Below are 26,809 nucleotides of genomic sequence, written 5' to 3'. Positions count from 1 at the left end.
CCCGAAGCATTTGAAAGCATCTTCAGCCAGGAGTGCTGCATGGATGATCTATCTCTGCCTCCTGAGAGCTCCCCATCATCACTGAATCCAGTCTCCAACCAAATCAATCTATTCTATGTGATTGAGAGGAGAAAGTGCTAGATACAGCACAACCCGTGGCTCCTGATAACATCTAGGCTATAGTACAGAAGATTTTCCCAAGATCAAGCTGTACCTATGGCTAAGGTGTTCCAGTACAGCTGCAACATTGCTATTTATCAAACAATGTCAAAAGTTACTCAGTATTTCCTTTCCTCAAAAAGCAGAGCAAATCTAATTCAACCAATTATAACCCCATCAGTTGACTTTTAATCACCAGCAAAGTGACAGTGCAATCAAAAGGAATTTATGTAATTTTCTATGGTTGATTGGGCAACGTAAAAGTTGCAAAGAAGTAGCTTAAATGAGCAGCCTGTGCAAGCTGACCTGAAGTCAAGGTTCATGAAAACCCAGAGTTAAGCCTCTTTTCAGAGAAAACAAGCAGTTGTCTTGATGAGCGAAAGATTACTCAACGATGGAAGATGTGACACACTTTGGATCATTTCAGGCACAAACTGATAAATTGCTGAAGACTAGACAGTGTCAAGGTTTAATCATACAGGCTGCTTGCATGGAAAAGGAGTATAGGAAAGTATACCTCAGAGGGATAGCTAGCTATCTCAGGAACAGGACTCATTTGATCAGTGAATGGACTTTGGAATGGAGCATTCAGATAACCTGTTTTGGCCTGATTCTCAGACAAACCGTCATAAGCTGAGTCAATTGTAAGCATTGCACAGGTAAGCTTGTGATGAATTACTATTATTGCAGCATTCTGTAATACACTTGGCTTCAATACAGAACAGTTGGGTATATAACAGTTGTTAGGATTGCTTTTAGTTATTGATATCCAGAGTAAGCCTAATAGACCAAGGATGGTAGGAATAAAAGCCTAAAAACAGTGCATATTTCCTGTATAATAGCCATGTCCCAGGAATACCGGGTTTTCCCAGAAATATGTTGGTGGTTGGCTTTCTTCAAAATATCTTTCCCTATTGTCTAACTATTTTGCTTCACATGTCATATTCCTTTGTTTTGCCCAGTGTTTAATATTTCTTCTGCTATTACATTTCTGACATGACAACATGACTGTGATAAACTGGTTCTTTCAAGATAAATCAAGCTAACCTGCTGATCAAACAGAAAAGAGAGATGTAAAGGGCTGAATTATAAATATTGAGTTTCCTTTCTCTGAATTCAGCAGAGTAGAAAACATTAGCAACACAAATTTGTCTTCTGTCCTGAAATCACAGCAGGCTTGTTATTTGCATGTCATTGCGAGCATTTGAATTTACTTATTTTAGCTCTATTACTTGTCTGTGCACTCATCAGTGAAATATTACTGAAAATTGTATCATTATCAAAAAAAAATTATATGATTGAATTTATTAAAAAAAAGCACTGTTGGAACCTGTAAGTTGCATTAATTTTGGACCTCTGAGTTTTAATTGGTTTACAACGTGGAACTCAGAAACATGGACTTAATTCTGACGGGAAAATAATCTTCCAGTTTAGAGTTTACAATTTGGCGTTGTTTGTTGGCACCATTTCAGTCAAATAATTGTTCAAAGGTGTTAATGGGGGCCATGTTCTAATTTCAGTGTTAAAGAGTACTTTAATTGAATTCATCACTATTTTGTAGACCTGTTATTTGGAATCAGACGTAAGAACAAAAGTGCCTCCAGGACTGATAGAGGGTAGTGGTGATGTCAGACTACCTTGCTGAGTGGCATTATATTCATTCAGTGATTTATTGTGCAATAATATGACTAAGAGTCTTGTCTTCAGAAAAAAGACACAAACATAAAATTAGTTTGACAAATATTTGCTCAATGACCTTTATGGGCACTTACAGAAGGGAAAATTAATCAATCTGGTGGAAATTGGCAGAGTCTCAGCTGCAATTCAAGAAATATAAAATCAACCCATGCTGCTTATATTCAGAGTCTTTGGCTAACATTACACATATCATGTGGATATGAGATAGAGGTAGGTACACTTTCAGGACAGAATTCGATTCCCTGCTCACCCCTTATGGATGAGTTCATAGTTAGCGCAGAACTGCTTGATCAGTCAGGAGGGTGTGGGGATTAGCTTTTTCTCCCTCATGCCAATCAAGCTTCAGTGAATAGGGTGGAGCGTGACCTTCCTGCTGGAGGTCAGTTGAAGCCAATTAGGAACCATTTAAAAGTCTCATTCTGCCACTTCCATCATGCGATCAGAAATGGAACCATTCACCAATTTTTGTACAATGTTCAGGGTCATTTGTGACTCTTAGACAAGTGACTGAAACAATTCTTATCTAAATGGAGCATTACCTAAAGAACACCCAATCTTGATTAATAAGTGACAAATAACATTCGTGCCACACAGGTGCCAGGCAATGATTATCCCTAGCAAGAGAGAGTCTAAATATCTCCCTCTAAAGTTCAAAGGCCTTACTATTTCTAAGTCTTCCACTGTCAACATCAACATAGAGGTTACTATTGACCAGAAGCTGTAAAGGTACGTTTGCCACAGTCCCAGCAGACTATAGGGCTGCTCTCTCATCAGAGGGAGATGACTGGTGGTGGTTTAACTTGTGCGTCACCACACCTCAAGCAATGGGTGAGGTTGAGAAGGTGGGCTTCCTTGATAATCACAGCTATAATGGTATGGGAACTGAAATTGTGCTGTTGGCAATACGCTGCATCACAAACCAGCTGTCTAGCCAACTGAGCCAATAGATCGCCTCAGCCAGAATGTGTACTGGGCCAGTCAAATAAATAGTGTGACTACTAGAGCAGGTCGAGGATTCAGAATTCTATGGTGAGTCACTCACGTCTTAACTCCCCAAAGACTGTCCACTGTCAGGGCTCAACTGAAGAGTTGGAATACTTTCTTCTTACCCAGATGAGTCCAGCTCCATAGCAGCATTAAAAGAGCTCAGCACCATCCAGGCATAATGTACAAGAAAAAGGAATTGATGTTGAACTTGTATTAGACTCTTGTTAGAGCTCAGCTGGAATGTCATAGGAAAGATGTGAATGCATTAGTGAGAGTGCAGAGACGATTTCCAAGAATGGTTCCAGAAATGAGAAAATTCAGTGATGAGGATAGATTGATGAAGTTGGGACTGTATTCCTTGAAAGAAGAAGACTGATAGGAGATTTGATAGAGTGTTTCAAAGTCACGAGCAGACTGGATAAGAATAGATAGGATGAAGTTGTTCCTGCTCATAAAAGGAACCAAGAACGAGAGGGCATACGTTTAAAGTGATGTAAGAAAGAAGCAATGGTGATATGAGAAAAAAAATTCAAACAGTGAGTAGAGAGGATACGGTAGGTGCATTCAAGAAGGCATTGGATGATTTTTTACATTGAAGTAGTGTTCATGGGTCTCGAGAAAAAGGAGGAGGTAATGAAGCTCATTTGCATAGTCAGGTGCAAGCAGGATGAGCCAAATGGCCTCATTCTGCACCTTAACCATTCTGGGATTCTGTAAGAAGGGCAGTTATGGACTGGACAATAAAGGCTGGCTTATTGACCAATTCCAACATCCCATGAATGAGTAAAAAAACGATTCAACCTGCAGTAGGCAGGGAGCTCACATTCTTGATATGCTGTCCTGTATGTTTGCCAGCAGGGAAATGAACATGGTCCCCTCATTGGTGGCAACTTTGTGTTCAACAAAGGATCCTCAACCACCATCCCAGTGAGTTCTCTCTCAGTTCCCTCATCTCAATCACATTGTTGTTTTGCATGTGATCCAGAGCAGACTTGCTTGTGGGATTGGAAATAGCTTCCAGTGATGCTGCTGGTGCTGGAGAATTGACAGTTTCTGATTGGCTGACTGCTGTCAGGCAGGATTTCCCCCTTGCTGGGATTTCCCTTTGATTTAGTGGCCTGATGATTCCACTTCAGTGACTGCCTTCTAATTGCATTTAGTCTCCTGGTGAGAAGCAATATTATTTTCCCACCAGTTCTCCAGTGGGTGATACCGCTGTCACATCATTAAATTCCACTTATAAACTAAACCTGTATGTATTTGGTCAAATATTGTAATTTGCAAAACCTACATCCAGGTTTGAACAATGTTATTGGACTTGATGGTTTTGAGATGAAACTGACAGCAGGACTATTTTAAACCAATAAAGAAATATTCATATTCACATTTGGTTTTGGCCATGAATATAACGTTTAGGAATGTTATTTTATATTTGGCCATGCCTGTTTACAGCGAGCAGTATGGACAAAATGTTGTTGGAAACAAATATAAAATATAGTTTATTGTATTTCCTAAATTGAAAACCTGCACTGTCCTATTTGATTTGCAAGTCAGAGTGTCTCATTTACAAAGAACATGATTGTTGAATATTCATGAAGGTTAGAAGGATCCTGCTGAGTTATAAATTTTAGCAATTTCCTGCTTTCAGTGTTTTCAGGAGTTTTTATCTTATTTTGAAGTTGAAGTTTTCCTTAAATAAGAGACTTTATTCTTCATCTGCATGTTTCCTATCCTAGAAAGATATTTTAGCTTACTTGGCCCTAGAAAAACATACACTGAGCACTGGCATTAAAGTTGCGGAGATATGGTGTAATGTTAAACAGCGAATCTGCAATGATTCATTTTACCCACTTTGAGAAAAATAAAATTGTGGTTTGCTTTGAACTTCTCATCATCAAAGCTTCCAGCCTCTCTACAGAAGTGAGTTAAATCAGATAAACCTAGATATTGAATATTCTGTTATGATATTTGATATTATTTTTAGAGGATTCCCAGGAACTTGGTGGTGGCAACACCAATCAATGCCATGTTATGAATGAAAATTCTCCAAAAAATATCTGACTAAACTGCCCTTTGCAAGAGAAGCACATGTATAAAAAAAAAGAAAGCTGAGCTGCTTGGGGATTCATTTCCACTCCTTTTGTCAAAATCCAATCTGACAGTTCAACCAGTGCATTGCCCTCGGTGCTGAAATTTCTGGACTGATGTAGGCAATATAATGGCATGGGCTCTCAATTGTCTCAAAATTTACCTGAATGAAAGGAAGGAACATTTGCCATATTTCAAGATACCTTTTATCGCAAATAGGGCTGAAAATTATAAGAAATAAAGAGGATCAAGACAGCAGCTAGGAACCGACAGAGACCAGCAGAGGGATTATCAAATTTGTTGTCAAATTTGCTCTGGGAAAGAATAAAAAAGGCAGAGTTTTGGATGAACTGACATTTACAGGGAGTGAAGGACAGGACACCAGCCAACAAATCAGTAGTGTTCTAGAGATTACAATGGAAAGGGTTTCTGTTGTAGGTTGTCTCAGAGAGAGGTAAAGGTAGGCAGTTAATATGGAAATTGAAATGGGTTATCCAAAGGAGAGGATAATTTCAATGATAGCTGACAATGTTTTCCTCTGCCTTCTAAAAGCATTGTGATCATCCCATCCTCTCCAATAAGGGAGAGTTGATGAAGATGGAGAGTTGACCATGAGCCAACATTCTTGGTCAGGAGCCTTAGATGAATTAAGCAGTGGCCTCAGTGATTGATGAAAAAGGCATACCAGCAGATCCAGTAAACCAGGGGAGGAACAAGGAGCATAGAGAGATATGCAATGATTAAACAAGAACAACTTTAATTGTACCATATTTCTTCGTGTTTTGGCCTTCAAAGTCAATTATAGATTTTTCTGATTATGAACTTGGCTGATGCCTCAATGTTGATTTACTCTCAAATGTTCATTTTCCTTGCAATAATTTTTGGCTGCAAATGTTTGGTGATTATAAGACTTTGCTGCAAACAGAATTATAGAATTAAATATCTTCCATGTTGTGAGTGGACTTTTGTCAACTATTTAAGTATTCATGCTGATATTCTTAGACTATCCAAAGATGGAAAAGGGAAATAAAATGATCAAAAATTGAAGGTCAAAAGTTACTAAGAGGCTAACTGTAGAAGCAGAAATAACATGAAGCATTAACTGATCCTCATTTTTTGATAAATGAGTTTTAATTCAGAAATTAAAGTAGGAAGTATCTGTGCTGATGCATAACTGATCTAGAGGATGTGACGGGCTAGTGGTATTATCACTGGACTGTTAATCCAGATTCCCAGGTAATATTCTGGGGACCTGGCTTCAAATCCCACCAGGGGGGATGGTGGAATTTGATTTTTTTTTAATCTGGAATTAAGATCTGATGACAACCATGAATCCATTGCCCATGTCAGAAATAACCCACCTGGTTCACTAATCTCCTTTGGGGAAGGAAACTGCCATTCTTACCTGGTCTGGCCTATATGTCACTCTCGACTCACAGTGAAGTGGATGGGCAAAATGCTGGCTTAGGCAGTGACACCCACAAATTATGAATGAAAAAGAAATAAATTGCTTATTTGGGAGAAAGGGAGATCCATTGGTTATTTCACATAAACAGGATGATTTTGTTTTCCCTTTGTTTAGCAATGACATCATGAATCAGGAAACATGTACATTAATTGCTAGGACTGAGATTGAATTAAAGAACCATGGCAATGCTCACTGACATAGCAAACAGATCATTAATCCACTACTAGTCTCCACTCGGCATGCCGTATGTAAGGAAGATACATATTGCAGATAAATAAATTATATCACTTAAAAAGTATGCAGTTAGGTATGGAGTTTATGTCAGCCAGTTTAATGTATGTGCCATAAATGCTCAGCAGCACAGTACTATCTTTACAGAAAACATGGAATGAAGAAGGATACATGTCAGTGGAAGGATTAAGGAGAAAAGGAACAAGTTAGGAAATTGAGAGGACAAAATGAGGAATTATTTAAATGCATAATTGAACTTGATAATACAGGATGTGAGAGTTGATATAAAACAGACATGTTTTTGAAACTTTTCACCCTGCACTCATCAGAACAGAATTACTAAAATGCCAAATTTCAAAGGGAACAACAAGTTTATATTGTACGTCAGAGGAAGCTAAACGGTTGGGAAGTACCCTCTGATTAGTAGAGGCGTTGCCATGGGAATGCACCAAGGAAATGCTGCCTCTCCAATTTCTGTTCATGTGAAAAAGGGTGCCATATGTTAGCACATTATTTTTATTTGAAAAGGATAGGATGTGAATGTATGTGGCTTCTTGCATGTGTAAGTGAGTGATATTATAAGCGTGACTGATCATCTTAATTTTGTTGTTAGTGTTGGTGGAATGCTTGGGGCAATCAGATTGTTCAGCAAGTGTTGTCCAATCACAGAATCACATCTTGTGTTGGACACTGTTCCAAGTTTTACAAGGACATGATGATTGAATTTTTTTTAAATTCACTCGTGCGATGCGGACATCGCTAACTGGCTAACATTTATTTGCTCCATCCATTGTTGCTATTGAGAAAGTGGTGGTGAGCTCCTTAATGAATTGCCATTTTGATTTATCTCCTTTCTTTTTCCTCAGCCTTCCTGTTTATTGTTATTGTTGGACTTCACCTGGTGGGTAGTTCTTGTTGATTTTTACCTATCTAATTGTTTAATTTGGTAATTTGATGGTGGGTATACAGAACAAGAGCTGAGCACTTGTTGGAGATGGTGAAAAAGTGTTAACATGATAATGTCACCAGGCAAATAATTCAGAATCCCTGGATGATGATCTAGTAACATAAGTTTGAAACTCATTAATATCAAATAGGAAATTTGAAACCCATAAAAATCTTGAATTAAAAGTTAATCAAATGAGTTATGGGGAGAAACTGGATAGGCTGGGACTTTATTCCCCGGAGCATAAGAGGTTGAGAGGTGATCTTATAGAAGATTGCAAAATCATGAGTGACATAGATAAGGTAAATAGCAAAGGTTTTTTTCCTGACAATAGGGGAGCTCAAAACTAGTGGGCATAATTTTCAGGTGAGGGGGAAAGATTTAAAAGGAACCTGAGGGGCTGCTTTTTCACGCAGAGGATGGTTCATTTTTGGAATGAACTGCGAAAGGAAGTGGAGGATGCAGATACAGTTACAACGTTAAAAATATTTGGTCAGATACATGAATAGGAAAGGTTTAGAAGGATATGGGCCAAATGCAGGCAAATAGGACTAATTTAGTTTGGGAAACCTGGTCAGCGTGGACGAGTTGAACCGGAGGGTCTATTTGTGTGCTGTTATACTCTGTCATGCTAAATGTGCCCATGTACACACTGTTGGTTGTTTTAATACTTCACTTCGTTCACGAATGCCTTTAGGGAAGGAAATCTGCCATATTTCTTAGTCTGGCTTACATTTACTCCAAGCTCCCCAAAAAATGTGCTCAACTCTTAGCTGGCCTCTAGGCAATAACAGATGACCTACACAGTGATGTTCTTAATCCAATAATAAAATAAAAGTGCTCTGCACTCCACGACAAATGTCTCTTCCACAAATATGCTTGGTGTCCTTTGAGAGGGAGGACATAATGTTCACCAGCATTCTGTAAGTCTTTGGAGAGAGGTGGGCAACATGGGGTCTGGAATGTATTATCTCTTCCCCCAACACTGTTTAATTTTATTCTCTCCCTTGTTCTCCCACCCTTTCTAGTTTTTTTTTGTCATTGTTATACTGCTGCTGGTGGGCAATATGTTTTTTTTTGTTAGTTAGTTAAATAAGAGTTATGGTGAGGGGTCTTTCAGGAGCTGAGTAATCAATCTAGACCTTCCCTCATTTCTTACCCTTTTCTAGATTTTTGTTATTGTTGACTGCGTTTGTGTGCAGTGCTTGTAACTCATTATTTGTTTGGTTAGTTAAATGGTTGATATGGTAATGAGATTTTTGGAATGAGAAAAGAGCTGAATACAACACCCCCACCACCAATCTCTCTCTCTCTCTCTCTCACACACACACACACACACACACACACACACACACACACTTTGTTTCCTCAACAATGACAATGTTGCCAAGGGAGGAAAACAAGCCCCCACCTACACCAACAGAATAGAGGTTGAGGTTGAGAGGGTGAAGAGTGTCAAGTTCCTTGTATAACTGACAACCTGTCTTAGACTTCCTAAATAGATGTAACGGTCAAGTAGGCACAACAACCCTCCTCTTCCTCAGGCAGCTCAGGAAACCTGGCATGTCGATAGGAACCCTCACCAACTTCTACAGATGCACCATTGGATGCATAACAGTCCGGTATGGCAAATACTCTGCCCAGGACTGTAAGAAACTATAGAAGGTCGTGCGCACAGCCCAGACCATCTCAGAAGCCAACCTTCCATCCATAGACTTCATTTACATGGCTTGCTGCCGCGGAAATCAAGAAATCAAGAAATCAACATCATCAAGCCGAACTGCACCCCAGTAATGCTCTCCCACAACCCCATCCATCAGCCAAAAGATACAGAAGCTTGAACACATGCACCAGCAGGTTCAGAACAGCTTCTTCTTGGTGGTTATTAGACAGATGGATGGACTCTCTAGCCTCAAATAATGCTGATCTTGCTAATGTTGATCTTGCCCAGCACACATCCTGTGCAATCTAACCTGTATGCCTCTGTCTGAGTTTTAGTTACAGCCTTTGATCTGTACATCCTTGCTTACGATGATCTGCCCGTACTGCTCGTAAACAAAGCTTTTCACTGTACTCTGGTACACAATGATAAACATCAATCAATCAATCAAAAGGTGTAACTGATGTTTGTACTAAACTATAGATTTACAATAAATTCCTTGTTAATTTCTGAAAGTCATTGCTGCTGAATTCTACTTCTGGATATCAGTGTATGAAACAGCATGTTTATAATGGCAAGGCTCCGCTACCTCCTGATGATCCCACTGGGAGTCTACCCACGTGGCACAGACAAAATGCTTTTGGTGACAGGCAGTGTTCCCTAACTGGACATATAACTAGCTGGCAAAATGGCATGGCAGCAGGAGGACGCTGTGTTTCTTCACCCTGACACCTTCTAATCGTTTTGAACCCCTCATTTCTCCCAACCTATGGCCAAAGCATTGGTAAACTTCCTGCCACAGAATCATGAAATGGTTATCACACAGAAGGAGTAGCTAGTTTTGTCTGTGCCAGTTCTCTACAAGTCCAATTCACTCCTAATCCCCACTCCCCTGACATTTTGCCATTGCTGATCAGAAAGCTATGATTGAATTTGCCTTCACCACACTCTCCGTTATGTGCATTCCAACAATACTGCATGAAAAGCTCTTCTTTAACAAAACAGTTTTTTGCTGCAAATTATCTTAAACTGGTATTCTTTAGTTCTCGACCATTCTGTCAAGGACAACAGTTTTTCTTTATCTACTTTGCTCATGATTTTGATCACCCCTATCAAGTCTCCTCCCAATCTTGTTTTTGAAGAGTACAATCAGAATTTGCATTGCATCCACATAACTGAAATCTTTCCTATTATTCAACATTTTAATAAATGCCTTGTGATCTATGTACACCACGTCTGTTGCATTGCCATAATCAAATATCTCTGTTTCTTTATCAAAGTGCACAGTCTAGTTAAATAAATATGGGTTTTCCTTTAATGAATCCAAACTGACATTTCTGAATTCATCTACACTTGCGCAAGTGACCGTGAATTTTATACTGGGATTTCGTTTCCAAAAATTTCCTTACCATCAGTGGTGAATTGGAGTTACTTGGATTATCTTCATGTCCCTTTTCTTTGAACAAAGATGTAAAATTTGTAATTGTCCAGTTTGCTGATGCCTGCCCCATATCTAAATTGACTGCAATTTTCACTTTTACTTCCCTAACCCTCCTCTAAACTTACTCTATTCAGCCTAGTGCTCATTGTGTTATCAACTGTGAAACGCACCCCATTTCTGCTTCAACGTATGCACAAATTATTTCATTAAACACATCTTTTTTGCTCCACCTAGCTCTGTTGTGGAAATGTGCTGGTCTGTATATTAAACTATCTCGTCTTGGAAAATTCTTTAATTTCTCAGTTTTACCAGGTAATATTTCAATTCAGTTATCTGTGAAGGATTTCAAAACGGGACTTACGTTCTGCAGTTGCAATTGTCATGTACATAAGCACAAAAATTACCCCAGTCCAAAATGGGATGGTATCATAGAAGGGTTAAAGCATAGAAGGAGGCCTTCCACCCCTGTGTGTCAGTGCTGGCTCTCTTCAAGAGCAGCCATCTGATTTCCCTTCTGCTAATGAATAATCAATCCGTTTTTGGTAGCACACTCTGTTCCAACTCTGACAGGAGAAGTGCAATGATCATCAAGCCCCATAACTCCATGAGCTACACCAAAAGTTTACATGTTTTGATTCAATCACCATTTGTTTTTTAGTATTACCATCAAGAAGAAAAGAAACGTCCAACAGGCTTTGTTAATTCTCCCAAAAATAACTCGTTTGTTATAAACAAACTTATTCTTACAATGAGTGGTAAAATGATTAACAACTAACTACAATGTGGAATCCCAAGCACACATATTCACATGATTGACAAGACACTGCAGCTCAGCAAAAGTGATATGGCCTTAAAAACAAAACTGATGAAACATTGCAGTGGGCCAGAGGTCCAAACTCAAAAAAAGATAGTGAAGAAAGCCTTCTCACAGATCAGTCACCTTCCTGTCAAGCAGATTTAAATACTGAGAGCCAGAGAATTTTTGGGCCTTCAAATTAGAATTGAATTCAAATGAGAGTCAGTTCAATACCCTGATACTTGACTTTTTCAGGTTCATACAAAATTTCAGCCAAGAGAGATTTTTTTTTCACCTGGACATGCTTTGAGGTTTCTTCTCTTCTCCAGGGAGAGAAAGAGAGTGAGTGAGTCTACCTTTCTGCTGCAAGCTTTTCAAGGCACCTATTTCCACTGACAGACAGAGATGCTCCTGGAAAAACAGCAACCAACTTCAAAAGAATGTTGCTAAGCAATCTTTAGCAATTAATCCCCATCTCTTCCAAGCAAGTTTATGAAGCAAGTAAATCCATTAAAAAAAATCTTTTTATCTTTTCTGAACAGTTGGTGAACCACAACATGCTTTAACTTTTTGCACAACAGAGACCATAAAAATCCTTCCACATTTTCCAGTTTTCTTCACATAGTCATTTTTTAAGGACTATACATTACCGACAGTGTTCACACTGTTAGAAGATACTTATAGAAGAGGAGGACTAGTTGGCTTATTTTATTTCATCCATCCAGAAGCCAACTACAGTCCCTCATTTTCCTGTGTAATTCCAGGCTGTTCATGTTTATTTGTCCATTTAAAAGTTTGCTGCATGAATTGGACACTCTGGGTCAGATTTTTAGAACCTGCAAAGATGGGAAAAAAGCTGTGCAGGTGTTATAAGCCTTAATATTTTCCAGGTCTTGCTGTATATTGATGCAGGCTGCCGCAGGGTCTCAGGACTTATGTATGCTGCTGAGTTCTATGCAATCAACGAATTTCCCACATCTGACGTTATGAAGGAGGGATTTTCATTGAGGAAGCAGCTACAAAAGGCTGGGCCAAAAACAGAACTTGAAGGAACTCTTTCATCAATATGCAAAGTATGAGATGATTGACTTCCAACAATAGTAAGCCTTACTTCTGAGATTCTGGTGCTTGCATCTTTGAGGATCAAAGGTAGCCACAGACATGTTGCAGAGGTCACTTTAAACTGAGCCAATATTTAGGGACTCCCCCTTCAAGCCATGGCTCTCATCAGGGTATTGTCATGGGAATCCAGCAGGAATAACTGGTTGGGCTCATAGTTTAATTTAGGGCCCTGTTCTCTACAGAATAAAGGACATGTTGCTGCTTTTCCATTGAAAAAACGAGAAACAATGGAGAAAACCAGTCTCTTCTGCATTTTGATGGTTATGCCTTGATCAAACAGAGTTGACTTGTCTGATTAGAACTTAATTAGTTGACCAAGACTGTTAACAGTTCTTCCTGCATCTCCATGCCAACCACAGTTCAAACAGCCAACACCCTCTTTTCAAACTTTATAAATTTCTGTTCCCTTTCTAAGTTGGTTTTCTTACATTGCAGTCTTGATCAGGGCAAGATGAGATGCTTCAACTTCATGTCTTTTTGTTAGCAATGAATGCAGTTTAAGTGTGATACAATTAAACATTCTCTGATCAAATATACAAATTATCACATTCCTCCAAGAAAAAAAATGAGTATGAACCATTAATTTTTCATTTTTAATCTGCAGATGTAGAAAAAATTAAACACATTTGCTCATTTCTTTTTTTGGATTACTAAAGTTATAAAACTGGACATTATGGGATTAATCTAATAATTAAAATAATCTAACATTAAATATATACAGTACATTGTACAAGAATGTTACTGCATAAGAAACTGTAGAGCAATTAGTTAAACCGACTTTCTTAGAATGGAAATTTAATTTTCTCTATTGATATATGTACATTCATAAATTACTCTTAAAATTTGTACTTTTTAATACAGCCAATCTGATGTGACTGAACTTTTGTATTGGTTCTAGACCCCTGAGGTTACTTTAAAACCTAAATACTTTAATGCCCCATTGCACTATGTATACTTTTTTCACTGCAACATACTTTGTGACCTGGTAATGTCCTAATGTGGAGAATATTTGAGGACCTGATATAACATTAACATTTGCTGACTCCATTTCCGGGGCTGTAGAAACTAGACAGGAGAAGGAAGGTGGGAGTGCTGCATCACCATGCTGCATCACCATGCCATTTACAGAATGTCTTTTAGACGAGGGGGAACAAGTATGCACCTCTCAGCCTGTCCGAGATAGAGGGATTCCTGTCTACCGATTACAACCACTCTCTTCTCAATGATGTTAACTCCTTTCCCATCTTAATCCCACCAGCCCTGTTGTAATCTCCATGTCACATCCTCTATGCCTTGCTCTGAGATTGAAGAGAAACATGAGTTGTTCATGTTAAATTCAATAGGAACTCCAAAACCCTGAAATCACCTACTTGTATTTTGTCATCCCTGCTTGTCTGCAAATATTGGTGCAATGATCCTGGGGACCAACTTATATAAAATCAGTGAGCTTTTATTCGTAGTTAGTACTTAATATTCAAAATAAAATTTGAATTATGAAGTTTACTTCTGTCTATTTAATTGTACCGTGAATATTTTATACTGAACAGTACTTAGAGGCAGATTAGTATCCTCAGCACCCTCAATCTGAGTTTGCAATTTGAGCCAATATCACTATATCACTATATCACAATATCACATGTGACAAGAGGGAAAATTAGAGGGTCAGACTACCAGTAAGCATTTCCTAATGGATAGACAGAAAAAAAATCTGCATAAAATAACTGCACTTAATAGAGCTGATTCACATCAGTGAATAATTTATGTTCTCCACATTTATCTCTTGAGTAAGTAATATAATTAGGGCAGTATTTAGTATGTTTGATGAATGATAGATTGACACAATGTCAAAGCATCAGGAAGTTTGAGACAACATTTTCAGTTCTCAAGAGGAAACCATAAGCTCTTATATTTTGGAAACACTACCTATTTTTGCTTCACGCTAAAAATTATTGAACCAACCTGACCTAAGTATCAAGTAATGCATGAAAGGATAGAACAAATGTTCTTATAATGCAGAACCAGAATAATGAACTGTTGCATAGATCCTAACAGACTGCTGTGTTTTATCTGTCATCCCTCCCTGGTCTGGCCTACATGTGCCTCCAGACCCACAGCAATGTGGTTGACTCTTAATTGTGCTCTTGGAAATTCGGGATGGACAATGAATGCTGACCTAAGCAGTGATGCCCACATCCCATGAATGAATCACAAAAATATGCATTTTTGTGAGTTTTATCAGGATTAGAAAATGATATGCTGATTCTGCATTCTCTGTCCCTTTTTATACTTGCACCATTAAAAATCTTTATTACACCTTCTGAAATGTTAAATCTAATCCCTCTAGTTTACCACAGTCTGAAGATAGTTCATAGCTCAAAATGCACAAATATATCATCAGTCTTAAAACTGGCAGGAGTACAATCAAGCCTCATTTTTAGAAACTCCTGGGAGCCATTAATGTCTTTTTATCACGACTTACTTTGCTGAAGTGTCAGCTGTTCTCCAAATTGTAGAATAGTAATCTCACTGGGACCAACAACAGAGCTCGTTATAATGAGAAGTATATAATAACAGAATGTATCATAATAAAATTCCACTGTCAGCCAACAAAGTATATCTCAGCCCACACCCCCTCATCCAAAATATATCTGAAAATAAAGAATGAAAAACAGAACTTGCCATGTATCTCAGGCACCTCATAATGTTTTATAATAATTAAAAATTCACACATGGATTGGTTAATTGGCATAACAAGTAAAGAAAGAGTTCAATCTCTTTTGCAACTGAGAATGATTTTCCACTGAAAGCTTTGTTGCAAGTTTGTAAGAAAAAGAGTAAAAATTACACTTGTTGAGCCTTGCCGTGATCCATTAGAACCTTTCTACAGATCAACAAATCAGGTGCATAATTCTTATCAATATTGACCATTTCTGAATCTGTGTTGGGGAAGGCAATATGGAATCCTTAAAGAATGGAGATTTAGTTAAAAAATTATCATTAAAAAGAAAAAATGAGAACACATCTGGAAACGGCTTCATTCTTCATTGACCTGTAGAAAGAGGCACAATTTTAAAATATGGCATCTATTGCTTTGTAAATTGTGTGTGTAAGTTCTCCTTTGTTGCAAGATACCAACAAAAGAAAGTGCTCAGCTACAAATATTCTGATATGTTCCCACCAAAATAAAAGGCAATCATCAGTCTTGAAAGCTGATGTACAAGTCAAAGCAGTTATATTGCCAAGCTGCAGAGCTGCAACCAGCTTAAGGGACTATTCTATGAGCTGCAGATGGTGCAGGTATAAATGCAAAAATACAAGAAGCAGAAGTAGGCCACTTCATCCTCATGCCTGCCCTGCCATTCCATGATGGCACAGTGGCTCAGTGGTTAGCACTGCTGCCTCATAGTGGCAGGGACTCCGGTTCAATTTCACCCTCAGGTATTGGTAATTGTGGAGTGTGCACATTCTCCCTGTATCTGTGTGGGTTTTCTCTGGGTGGTCTGGTTTCCTCCCACAGTACAAAGATATTCAGGTTAGGTGAATTGGCCATGCAAATTGCCTACAGCATCCATGGACGTGCAGATTAGGTGGGTTGGTCATGGAACATGCAGGGTTGCAGGGATAGGGTAGGGAGGCTTGGTCTAGGTGTGATGCTGTCCATAGGGTCAGTATATTCTTGATGGGCCGAATGGCCTGCTTCCACACGGTAGGGTTTCTAGGATCATAGGTGATCTGATTACTTACTGTTGATAATCGTTCACCATCTCCCCACCCCACCCCCGCTGATCAAGAACCTATCGACATCTCTGTTAAAAATATTCAAATTCTCTGCTTCCACCATTTTTTTGAGGAAGAATTCCAAATAGTTTTGCCCTTTTGTGAGAAAAAAATTCTCTTAAACTCTGTCTTAAATATGCAACCTGCTTTTTGTCAAACAGTGACCCCTTATTCGAGATTCTCCCATAGTAGCAAGCCTGATATCCAGAGCCACCTCATATCTCTTCAGCATCTTATACATTACAATCTAGTCGCCTCTTACTCTAATAACCTCCACTACATACAATCCTATCCTGTCCAACTTTTCTTTATCAAGCAACCTGCACATTACAGGTATTAGCCTCGTAAACCTTCTGTGAACTGCTTCCAATGCATTTGCATAATTTAAATATGGAGACCAATTCTACACATAGTCCTCCAGATGTGGCCTCATCAATGTAATGCATAATTCAAGCATAACCTTCTTATTTTGTTATTTAATTCCCCTTCAATAAAAGGTCCCAATGATTCATGTAATATAACACTTGTTTTCTGGTTGGAAAGATGTAACAACGCCTTTGTGCCTTCTATGTTTCATGTTAGCTAGCTCATCTTCTCTTCATGTTAACGTGTTCTCCCCTACTACAAAAGCTCTTTTCGTTTGCAATATCCTTAGGTGTAGCACTTTATCAAATGTCTTCCAGAAATCTAAGTTCACTAGATCTACTGGTTTGCCTTTATCCAGAGCACATTATTACTTCCTCAAATGACTCCAATAACTGGGTATTTTTGTAGCTGTATTCTTTTCTTGTAAAGAGGCTTATTGGAGAGTAATGGGGTGTTAGTTATATTGGAAGAGTTTTATGAGTAAATAGAATAAACAGTGATGCACATTTGGTTTCAGTTAGAAGGTTCTGGATTTTTTTGGCTTGTGGAAACACCCAATAATTCACAAAAGCCTTTTTGAGTTGGGGATTCTACAGAATTGTTGATTGAAATTTGATCTGTAAAGCAGTTGATCCTGAAGAAGAGAGAGGGGCAACCCCAGTGTAATGAATTAGTTCAAAAGGTCCAAACCAAAAGTGTTTGACTGAAGAGGTTATTTGAAACTGTGAATGTCTAGGCATGAACATTCAAATAAGGTGCAATCCAATTGTCAAGAAAAGGAATAAGAGCCACAGCTAAGTCAAACCCTATGTGTGCTAGAGAAGGAGGTTTGTCCTCTGATATGAATACTGCAAAGGAGTGCTGTTGGAATTACTGGAATTGTATTTTACCACGTGTTTTGTAATCTTTCAACTTGTGTTATATGTAAATACTTTGTCTTGTCTGATCGTATCTTCATTTCTTTTGCATAATAATTCTTCCATTAAAACTAAATTTGCAGTATTGCATGCTTGTGTTTCAAGGAAAGATTGTCTATTTTTTGAAAAATATAATTTTTTTAAACAAATTCCTGTCTGAGATCTGATTTTTCTAATAACGGCATTAATTGCTTTGTAATACTTTGACGATTAATGCCTGAAATTTGCCCAATCACTTTGTTTTGAACCTTTTCCAACATGTTAGAATAATATCAGAGATGGGCTTTTCAACATTACACATAGTATTCTAAAAGTGCCACCATTAATAATCTGTACACACTTAATCCAATTTAATATCCTTTCTGTGTGCTTCACGTTGGCTGGACGATTTCAATGAAAATTTCTATGTTGTTTACATTTTCTACTGTGCATGGCCTTGGACTTGACCAAATTAGAATCCATTTGTTTAGTGTCATCAAATACCTATAAATAACAGAAACTCCTTAAAATTGTCATTTGGCTATGCAGCTTCTAGTATTTTCTCATAGCAATTTTACCTTAACTTTTGAATTTGATTATCCATGAACAAATTTGTTTAATCTCTTTTACTCACTTTTTAAAAAAAAATTCTTCTACCTCCTCAGTTTTTTTTTGTCTGAAAGTCACTTTTCATAAAAGCATAAGACCATAAGATGTAGGAACAGAAGTAGCCAAATCAGCCTATTGAGACTGCTCCACCATTCAATGAGATCATGGCTAATCTCGTAATCCTCAACCTCATTTTCCTGCCTGTTTCGCTTAACCCTTGATTCTGCTTTACTGCTTAAAACTCCGTCTCAGCCTTGAATGGACTCAACACCTCAGCATTGACATCACTCTGTAGAAAGAATTCCACAGATTCGCTGCCCACTTCATCTCTGTCTTAAATTGATGACCTTTTATTCTGATATTATGTCCTCTGGTCATAGATTGGCCGACAAGGAGAAAGGACTTTTCAGCATCTACCCTGTCAAAGCATCAAAGAAACTTTCAGGTTTCAATACGGTCTCTTCTCATTCTTCTAAATTCCAACAAGTAGAGAACCAACTGACCTCTCATGAAAAAATACCTCCTTATGCAGAATCAGCCTGGTGAACCTTGTCTGGACTGCCTTGAAGGCCAGTCTATCTTTTGATAAAGGAAATCAAAACACAGTATTCCATTTATTGTCTAACTAGTGTCTTGCATAGTTTTAGAAAAACTTCTCATTTTTTTATACTCTATTCTCTTTTCAATAAAGACCATAATTCCTTTTGCCTTCCCTATTATCTGCATACCTGGGATTCTAGCTCTTTGTGTTGTTTTTTTTTGCGATTTATACATAGGGCTCCCAAATTCCTTTATGTTCTCTTTCTCCATTCCCATAATATTCAGCTCCTCCATTCCTGCCAAAGTTAAACTCACATTTTCTCCACATTATATTTCATTTGCATAGTTTTAACATTATTACTTAACTACTTTGGTCTTGTGATCGTTGTTCTACCCCTCATAGGACAGTCTTACCATCACGGATGAGTTTGTTTGTCAGCAGATGTTTTGTGCGTTGATAAAACATAATAGCACAGAATAAAAGTGTGCTGTCATTTGAGGCATGTTGTCTCTATTTGCTTCATGGTTAAGTTCGGCACTGTGCCACCATGCTGCTTGTTAGATGGAGAATTTCTCTGACATGGACGGCAGTTCTAAACGTAGGGGTAATCATTGTAAAAGAACAAACAATAATAGTGGGCTGCACCCATTTCTTGCAATCATGGTTATTGTTTTCCTCTCTGGCATAGTGTTAAGATGCTCTTTCTATTGGAAATGCACTTCAATTACTTAAAGCATCATCTACATCATTCTAAGATAAAATTAGTTTTTGTGTCATAACAGTTAGAAACATATGTTCATTGCATAAATGGTTTACGAGAATTTCAATGCACTTTGGAAGTAGTAATTTTTGCTAGCACCTTAAAATTCATGTAAGTATTTAGTTTTGGCCAAATACTGGTTGTTTTCATGTCACAAATACTCTGCAAATGTGCCAAGATAAACTGTTTTGTATGCAATGCTTCTTCAGAACAGACTGTTGAGCAGTAACTGTGTATAAGGAATTATTTGTTTAATTGACTGCCTGGGCTATATTTCAAAGAGTACCCAAAAAACTTGAAATGAAATTAATCTGGCAATATCACAAGAACAGTAAGAAATTGAAACATCGAAATCCTTCTGCAGTGACATTAGACATGCATTTAAAGTTTTTCTAGCATTGTCTTAAAGGCAAATTACAGCAGCAAATGTTTCTTTGCACCATATTCTACGAAAGAAATAGCCTGACTTATTTTCCTATCTCTTCTCAATTTACTGTGGCTCATTTTCTCTTTGGATGCAATGCAAAAAAAAGGTGTTTGGCTGATTTAATATACTCTCTCGGCACTGCCATATTTCACTGTTTCATTCATGCTAAGTTAATGAATCTGCTGTGACCTCTGTGGAACATTTAGCTGTGCATGTATTAATTGATGAAATCCTTCCAGAAAAGAAATAGTGATTCTTGCATTTTGCACATTTTTCTTCATTTTTCCATGAGTGGAAAAATAAACTGGATATTTGCCTAAAGTACAGAAGCATTTGAAAATGCAACCTCATATCACACTACTTCATTGTCTTATGTTGATGTGTTTTTCCACTTATATATAAACAATAATTCTTGAAGTGTTGTGAGATTAATACTTCTGGGTTTGATTATTGTGCCCAACTGTATTCCTTCTGGACAGTAAAATGTTGTGCACTATCTTTGATGCCAAACTAAATTCTTTCCTGTTACATCTTCCATATTTCGCTGCCTCTCAATGATGCACTCCTCCTTTAAGATTCTCCTTAAAACCTCAGTCTTTGACCAATCATTTGGTTATCTAACCTAATATCTCCTCTTGTGGCTTAATGTCATGTTTTATTTTCGAATGTTCCTGTGAAGAGTTCAAGATTTTGTTTTACTATTGTAAGGTGCTTTGTATTTAGAATACAAGGTGTAGAGCTGGATGAACACAGCAGGCCAAGCAGTATCAGAGGAGCAGGAAAGCTGACGTTTCGGGCCTAGACCCTTCTGCAGAAGTTGGGGAGGGGAAGGGGGTTCTGAAATAAATAGGGAGAGAGGGGGAGGCGGATAGAAGATGGATAGAGGAGAAGATAGGTGGAGAGGAAACAGACAGGTCAAAGAGGCGGGGATGGAGCCAGTAAAGGTGAGTGTCGGTGGGGAGTTAGGGAGGAGATAGGTCAGTCCATGGAGAACGGACAGGTCAAGGGGGCGGGATGAAGTTAGTAGGTAGGAGATAGGGGTGGGGCTTGAGGTGGGAGGAGGGGATAGGTGGGAGGAAGGACAGGTTAGGGAGGCAGGGACGAGCTGGACTGGTTTTGGGATGCAGTAGTGGGAGGGGAGATTTTGAAGCTTGTGAAATCCACATTGATACCATTGGGCTGCAGGGTTCCCAAGCGGAATACGAGTTGCTGTTCCTGCAACCTTTGGGTGGCATCGTTGTGGCACTGCAGGAGGCCCAGGATGGACATGTCGTCTGAGGAATGGGAGGGGGAGTTGAAATGGTTCGTGACTGGGAGGTGCAGTTGTTTAATGTGAACCGAGCGTAGGTGTTCTGCAAAGCGGTCCCCAAGCCTCCGCTTGGTTTCCCCGATGTAGAGGAGGCCACAAAGGGAACAGCGGATGCAGTATACCACATTAGCAGATGTGCAGGTGAACATCTGCTTGATGTGGAAAGTCTTCTTGGGGCCTGGGATGGGGGTGAGGGGGGAGGTGTAGGGGCAGGTGCAGTACTTCCTGCGGTTGCAGGGAAAAGTGCCGGGTGTGGTGGGGCTGGAGGGGAGTGTGGAGCGGACAAAGGAATCACAGAGAGAGTGGTCCCTCCGGAAAGCAGATAAGGGTGGGGAGGGAAAAATGTCTTTGGTGGTGGGGTCGGATTGCAGATGGCGGTAGTGTCGGAGGATCCAACGCGTCATCCTCCGACACTTCCGATATACTGCATCCGCTGTTCCCGTTGTGGCCTCCTCTACATCGGGGAAACCAAGCGGAGGCTTGGGGACAGCTTTGCAGAACACCTACAATCGGTTCGCACTAAACAACTGCACCTCCTAGTCGCGAACCATTTCAACTCCCCCTCCCATTCCTCAGAAGACATGTCCATCCTGGGCCTCCTGCAGTGCCACAACGATGCCACCCGAAGGTTGCAGGAACAGCAATTCATATTCCGCTTGTGAACCCTGCAGCCCAATGGTATCAATGTAGACTTCACAAGCTTCAAAATCTCCCCTCCCCCTACCACATCCCAAAACCAGCCCAGCTTGTCCCCGCCTCCCTAACCTGTCCTTCCTCCCACCTATCCCCTTCTCCCACCTCAAGCCCCACCCCCATCTCCTACCTACTAACCTCATCCCGCCCCCTTGACCTGTCCGTCCTCCCTGGACTGACCTATCTCCTCCCTAACTCCCCACCGACACTCACCTTTACTGGATCCATCCCTGCCTCTTTGACCTGTCTGTCTCCTCTCCTCTATCCATCTTCTATCCGCCTCGCCCTCTCTCCCTATTTATTTCAGAACCCCCTTCCCCTCCCCCACTTCTGAAGAAGGGTTTAGGCCCAAAACGTCAGCCTTCCTGCTCCTCTGATGCTGCTTGGCCTGCCATGTTCATTCAGCTCTACACCTTGTTATCTCAGATTCTCCAGCATTTGCAGTTCCTACTATCTATGTATTTAGAAGTTGTTTACTTTTACTTACGTGATCAAGAATTTTCTTATTGCAAGCTTTTAGTGTCAACAAGCAGTGCTTTCAGGTCATGGATAAAAAAACGGTTAGACACACAGTGAAGGTCTCTTTGCAATGTACCGACTACAACTTCAAAACATAAAAGAAAACTTTACACTCCACAAATATGATGATATTTTTGATATTGCCTTCCAGCATTTTGGAATCAACGTATTGCTGTAGATCTATTTATCACAGGAATCTTGTTGATATTGGTCAAACTCATTTCATACAACCAAGACACAAACCAAACTTTGATGTTAGTTGCATAGATTAGATCAAAAATTCAGGCCAAAACTAACAGATTAATTTCTTCTTCTGGTGTGCCACCCGACCTTGCTGTTCTAGTCCTTGGAGAAATTTCATTTTGATTCATCCCCTCCTGTGGATTTTCTTTTTGAATAACATTGAAAAAATTATTCAAAGTAAGTTTTAAAGAACCAACTGATGCCAGGGATTTTTCACGCACAGTTTGGTCTTTTTACATAGAAGATACAGTTCACAAACAGGTAATTTGATGCAAGCAGTCCATGCTAGTGTTAATGCTCTGTTTAAGCTGCCACCTATAGGTTCTCATTAACATCAAATATTGTAATTATTGCACTGTGTTGCAATTACCTGTTCTTTTCTCCCTTAAATGATTGCCTAACTTGTCCATAAGTTTATATATATATCATCTATATATATCTATATGTGTACTGTTTGCTTCTTACCACTTTTTCAGTAAAGACATTTTTTCTTTATTCCCTATTCGGTTTCTTAGTAACTATCTTGTATTAATGGCCTCTAATTATCTTCTTTCCCCATAGCAGATCCCATTATAACTTCCCATAACTCCCCATAGTAGTCCTCGTTATAACTTAACCCTTATAGTCAGAGACAGGGAAGCTTATAATGGGGAACAGAGATTGCAGACCAATTAAATACATGTTTTGGTTCTGTCTTCACAAAGGAGGACACAAATAGTGTTCCAAAGTATTGGGGAACACCTAGTCCAGTGAGAGAGAGGAAGTGAAGGAAATTAGCATTATTAGGGAAATTGTGTTGGGGAAATTGTTGGGATTAAAGGCCAATAAATTCACAATGCTTAATAATTTATATTGCAAACACCTAAGAACATGGGTATAGAAATAATGGATGCATTGGTGATCATCTTTCAAGATTCTACAGACTCTGGAACAGTTCATATGATTCAGACGATAGCTAGTGTAACCACACCATTTTAAAAAGAAGGTGGAGAGGAGACAATCATTTATTGACTGGTTAACCTGACATCGGTAGTGGGCAGAATGCTAGTGTCTATTATCAAAGTTTTAGCAGCTGAGCACTTGAAAAATGGTGATGGGATTGGACAGTCAACATGATTTATAAAAGAAAAATCATGCTTAACAAATGTACAAGAATTTTTTTGAGGATTTAACTAGTAGAGTTGATTGGGGGAGCCAGTGGATGTGGTTTACTTGGACTTTCAGAAGGCTTTCAATAAGGTTGTAAATAAGAGATTAACATGTAAATTTGAAGCACATGGGATTAGGGATGGTATACTGACAAGGACAGAGAACTGTTTTAGAGATAGTAGGAACTGCAGATGCTGGAGAATCTGAGATAACAAGGTATAGAGCTGGATGAACACAGCAGGCCAAGCAGCATCAGAGGAGCAGGAAGGCTGACGTTTCGGGCCTAGGCCCTTCTTCTGAATTCACAATATATACTAATGATTTAGATGAAGGAACAAAATGTAATATCTCCAGTCTTTGATGACATAAATCGGGTTGAGAGGGTGAGCTGTGAGGAGAATGCAGAGATATTTCAGTGTGATTTGGACAATTTGAGTGAGTTGGAAAATGCATGGCTGAAGTATAATGTGGACAAATGGGATGTTATCCACTTTGGGCGTAAGTAACAGGTGGATTATCTGAATGACAGTAGATTTGGAAAGGGGTAGGTGCAATGATTACACCAGTCATTGAAGACAAGCATTTAGGCATAGCAGGTAATGAAGAAGGCAAATATTATGTTGGCCTTCATAATGAAAAGATTTGACTACAGCAGCAGTGCTGTTTTACAGCAATTGTATAGGGCCTTACTGACACCACATCTGTCATATTGTGTGCAGCTTTACTCTCCTTATCTGAGCAAAGATGTTTTGGCAATGGAGGGAGTGCAACAAAGGTTTACTGGACTGATTGCTAGGATGGCAGGACTGACGTATGAAAAGATGCTGGATGAGTCAGGACTATATTTACTGGAGTTTAGAAAAATGAGGGGTAGATTTCTCCAAAAATGTAAGAGGGTACATGTAGAAAGGAGTCCAGAATGAGCAGTCACAGTTTAAGGATACAGGGTAAGCCATTTAGTACTGAGAAATTTCTTCACACAGAAAGCAGTGACCCTTTGGAATTTTCCAGCAAAGTAAGTGGTCGAGGCCAAAATATTGAATGTTTTCAAGGAGGAGTTAGATAAAGTTCTTATGTCGAAAGGAATCAAAAGAGACATGGATAAAGGAGTAACAGGGTATGAATCAGATGATCGGCCATGATCACATTAAATGGTGCAATAAGCTTGAAGGTTACACCCTGTTCCAATTTTTTATGTTTTGATAGGGGAAGATATAATTTCTATATATGCTTGATCATGACCTTTGAGAAATGAAAGATCTTTATTTGGTCACTTTTCAGCATTTTATGTTTTCACCAAAAAAAGAGCCCCAGTGCAGCATTTTGTCAGTGGCCTGTTGTTGCTAATGGCAAAACTGGAAATGTGTAGATCTGTCATTTTCTTAAATGCCTTCCAGCTTCCCACATGATTATAATTAAAATTTAAAGTACAGATAGCGTGTACAAGAAAATTGCGAGAATGTGGTGGGAATGCTTTTCAGTGGTGAAACTCACAGTCTGCTGACAGTGCTGTAGCAATGTGGGTGGGTTATGACAAAGCCTCTTGGTGAAATAGAGACCTCTGTGTCATGGACACACTTTCTCATCCAATTCCATTGCCATTAACTTGAGACTTACTGCAAATACAAAGATAGTATGGGCGTTTGATTTTTTAAAAGATATAAATTTCCCTTATAAATAATTCACATTACATTGGATTCACTTCATTCATGTATGTATAATTGTTATTGAGAGTAGTTTAGTTAGAGAGCAAAATATTCTGGCACATCTCATGGTTGACATGCATTGATGGTTACAGGAAAGGTGAGGACATTTCTTTATTGTGGAAGACACGATGTGTTTTTACATTCACTCATTATTGCATGTCCTGTTCGTGTCCCTTATTTTACTCACCATTATGTGGGACATGGAATTGCAGGTTCAATTGACTGTCCTTTCCTAGCATAATGAATGTCCAAGACTACTTAAGTGAAGATCATTGAAATGTTGATGAATCCAAAGCTCTGTAGGGATTCTGCCAGCAGCACTCTATGTTGGACCCACTTGAGGAATGTACTGACCCCACCATTAAGGCCCCTAATTTTCTGAGTGTGACAGACTATCAGCCTCAACATTCCACCATCGCACCCAGGACATGAGGCCTATCCCATTTGATTCTTTGATGCGGCCGACCTCACCCTTTGCCCTTCATTAGATCATCCTTCCACTCCTTAATGCCTGAAGCTTCTGTGCAAGCCAACATTCTAATGCTGTCCTCCCTTGCACCATAGACTTCACCAAGTAAAACCTGTGACCTCAGTCACACTGTACTTAACCGTCTTGTGCTCACCACCTTTAAACAAGTGTGAGCTGAGTACAACAAGAGTCTTTTGTGCTGCTGACTTTTTTCTTGAAGGTAGGACTTTATTTTTAAAAAGTTTAATTTTAGTGTTCATGCTATGCAAATGTAGAGCCATAGAGTTTATACAGCACAGAACGAGGCCCTACGTCCTATAATGTCCACATTTGATCACCAAACATCCGTCTGCTCTAATCCCATTTTACAGCATCTGACCTGTGGCTTTAAATGCTTTAAAATACCTATAAAATATTTTGAAGGTTACTGCCTCTACCCCTTTTAGGCAGTGAGTTCCAGATGCCCACAACAATCTAATGCCCACAAAAATCCTCAAATCCCTTTTAACCCATCTGCTTCTTAATTGAAATCTGTGCTCTCTGTTTATTGAATCCTCTAATAAGGGGAAAACTGTCTCCCTATCCATCCTGTCTGTCTCCCTCAGAACTTTGTCCATCTCAATCAGATCCTCTCTCAGCCTTCTCTGTTAAGAAAATAACTCTAACTTATCTGGGACAACAAGGTGCAGGGCTGGATGAACACAGCAGGCCAAGCAGCATCATAGGAGCAGAGAGGCTGACGTTTCGTT

The sequence above is a fragment of the Rhincodon typus genome, chromosome 11, assembly GCF_021869965.1.
Source record: "Rhincodon typus isolate 14 chromosome 11, sRhiTyp1.1, whole genome shotgun sequence".
Taxonomy (NCBI): domain Eukaryota; kingdom Metazoa; phylum Chordata; class Chondrichthyes; order Orectolobiformes; family Rhincodontidae; genus Rhincodon; species Rhincodon typus.
The sequence above is the reverse complement of the archived record's forward strand: the minus strand, read 5'-3'. Positions refer to the sequence as shown.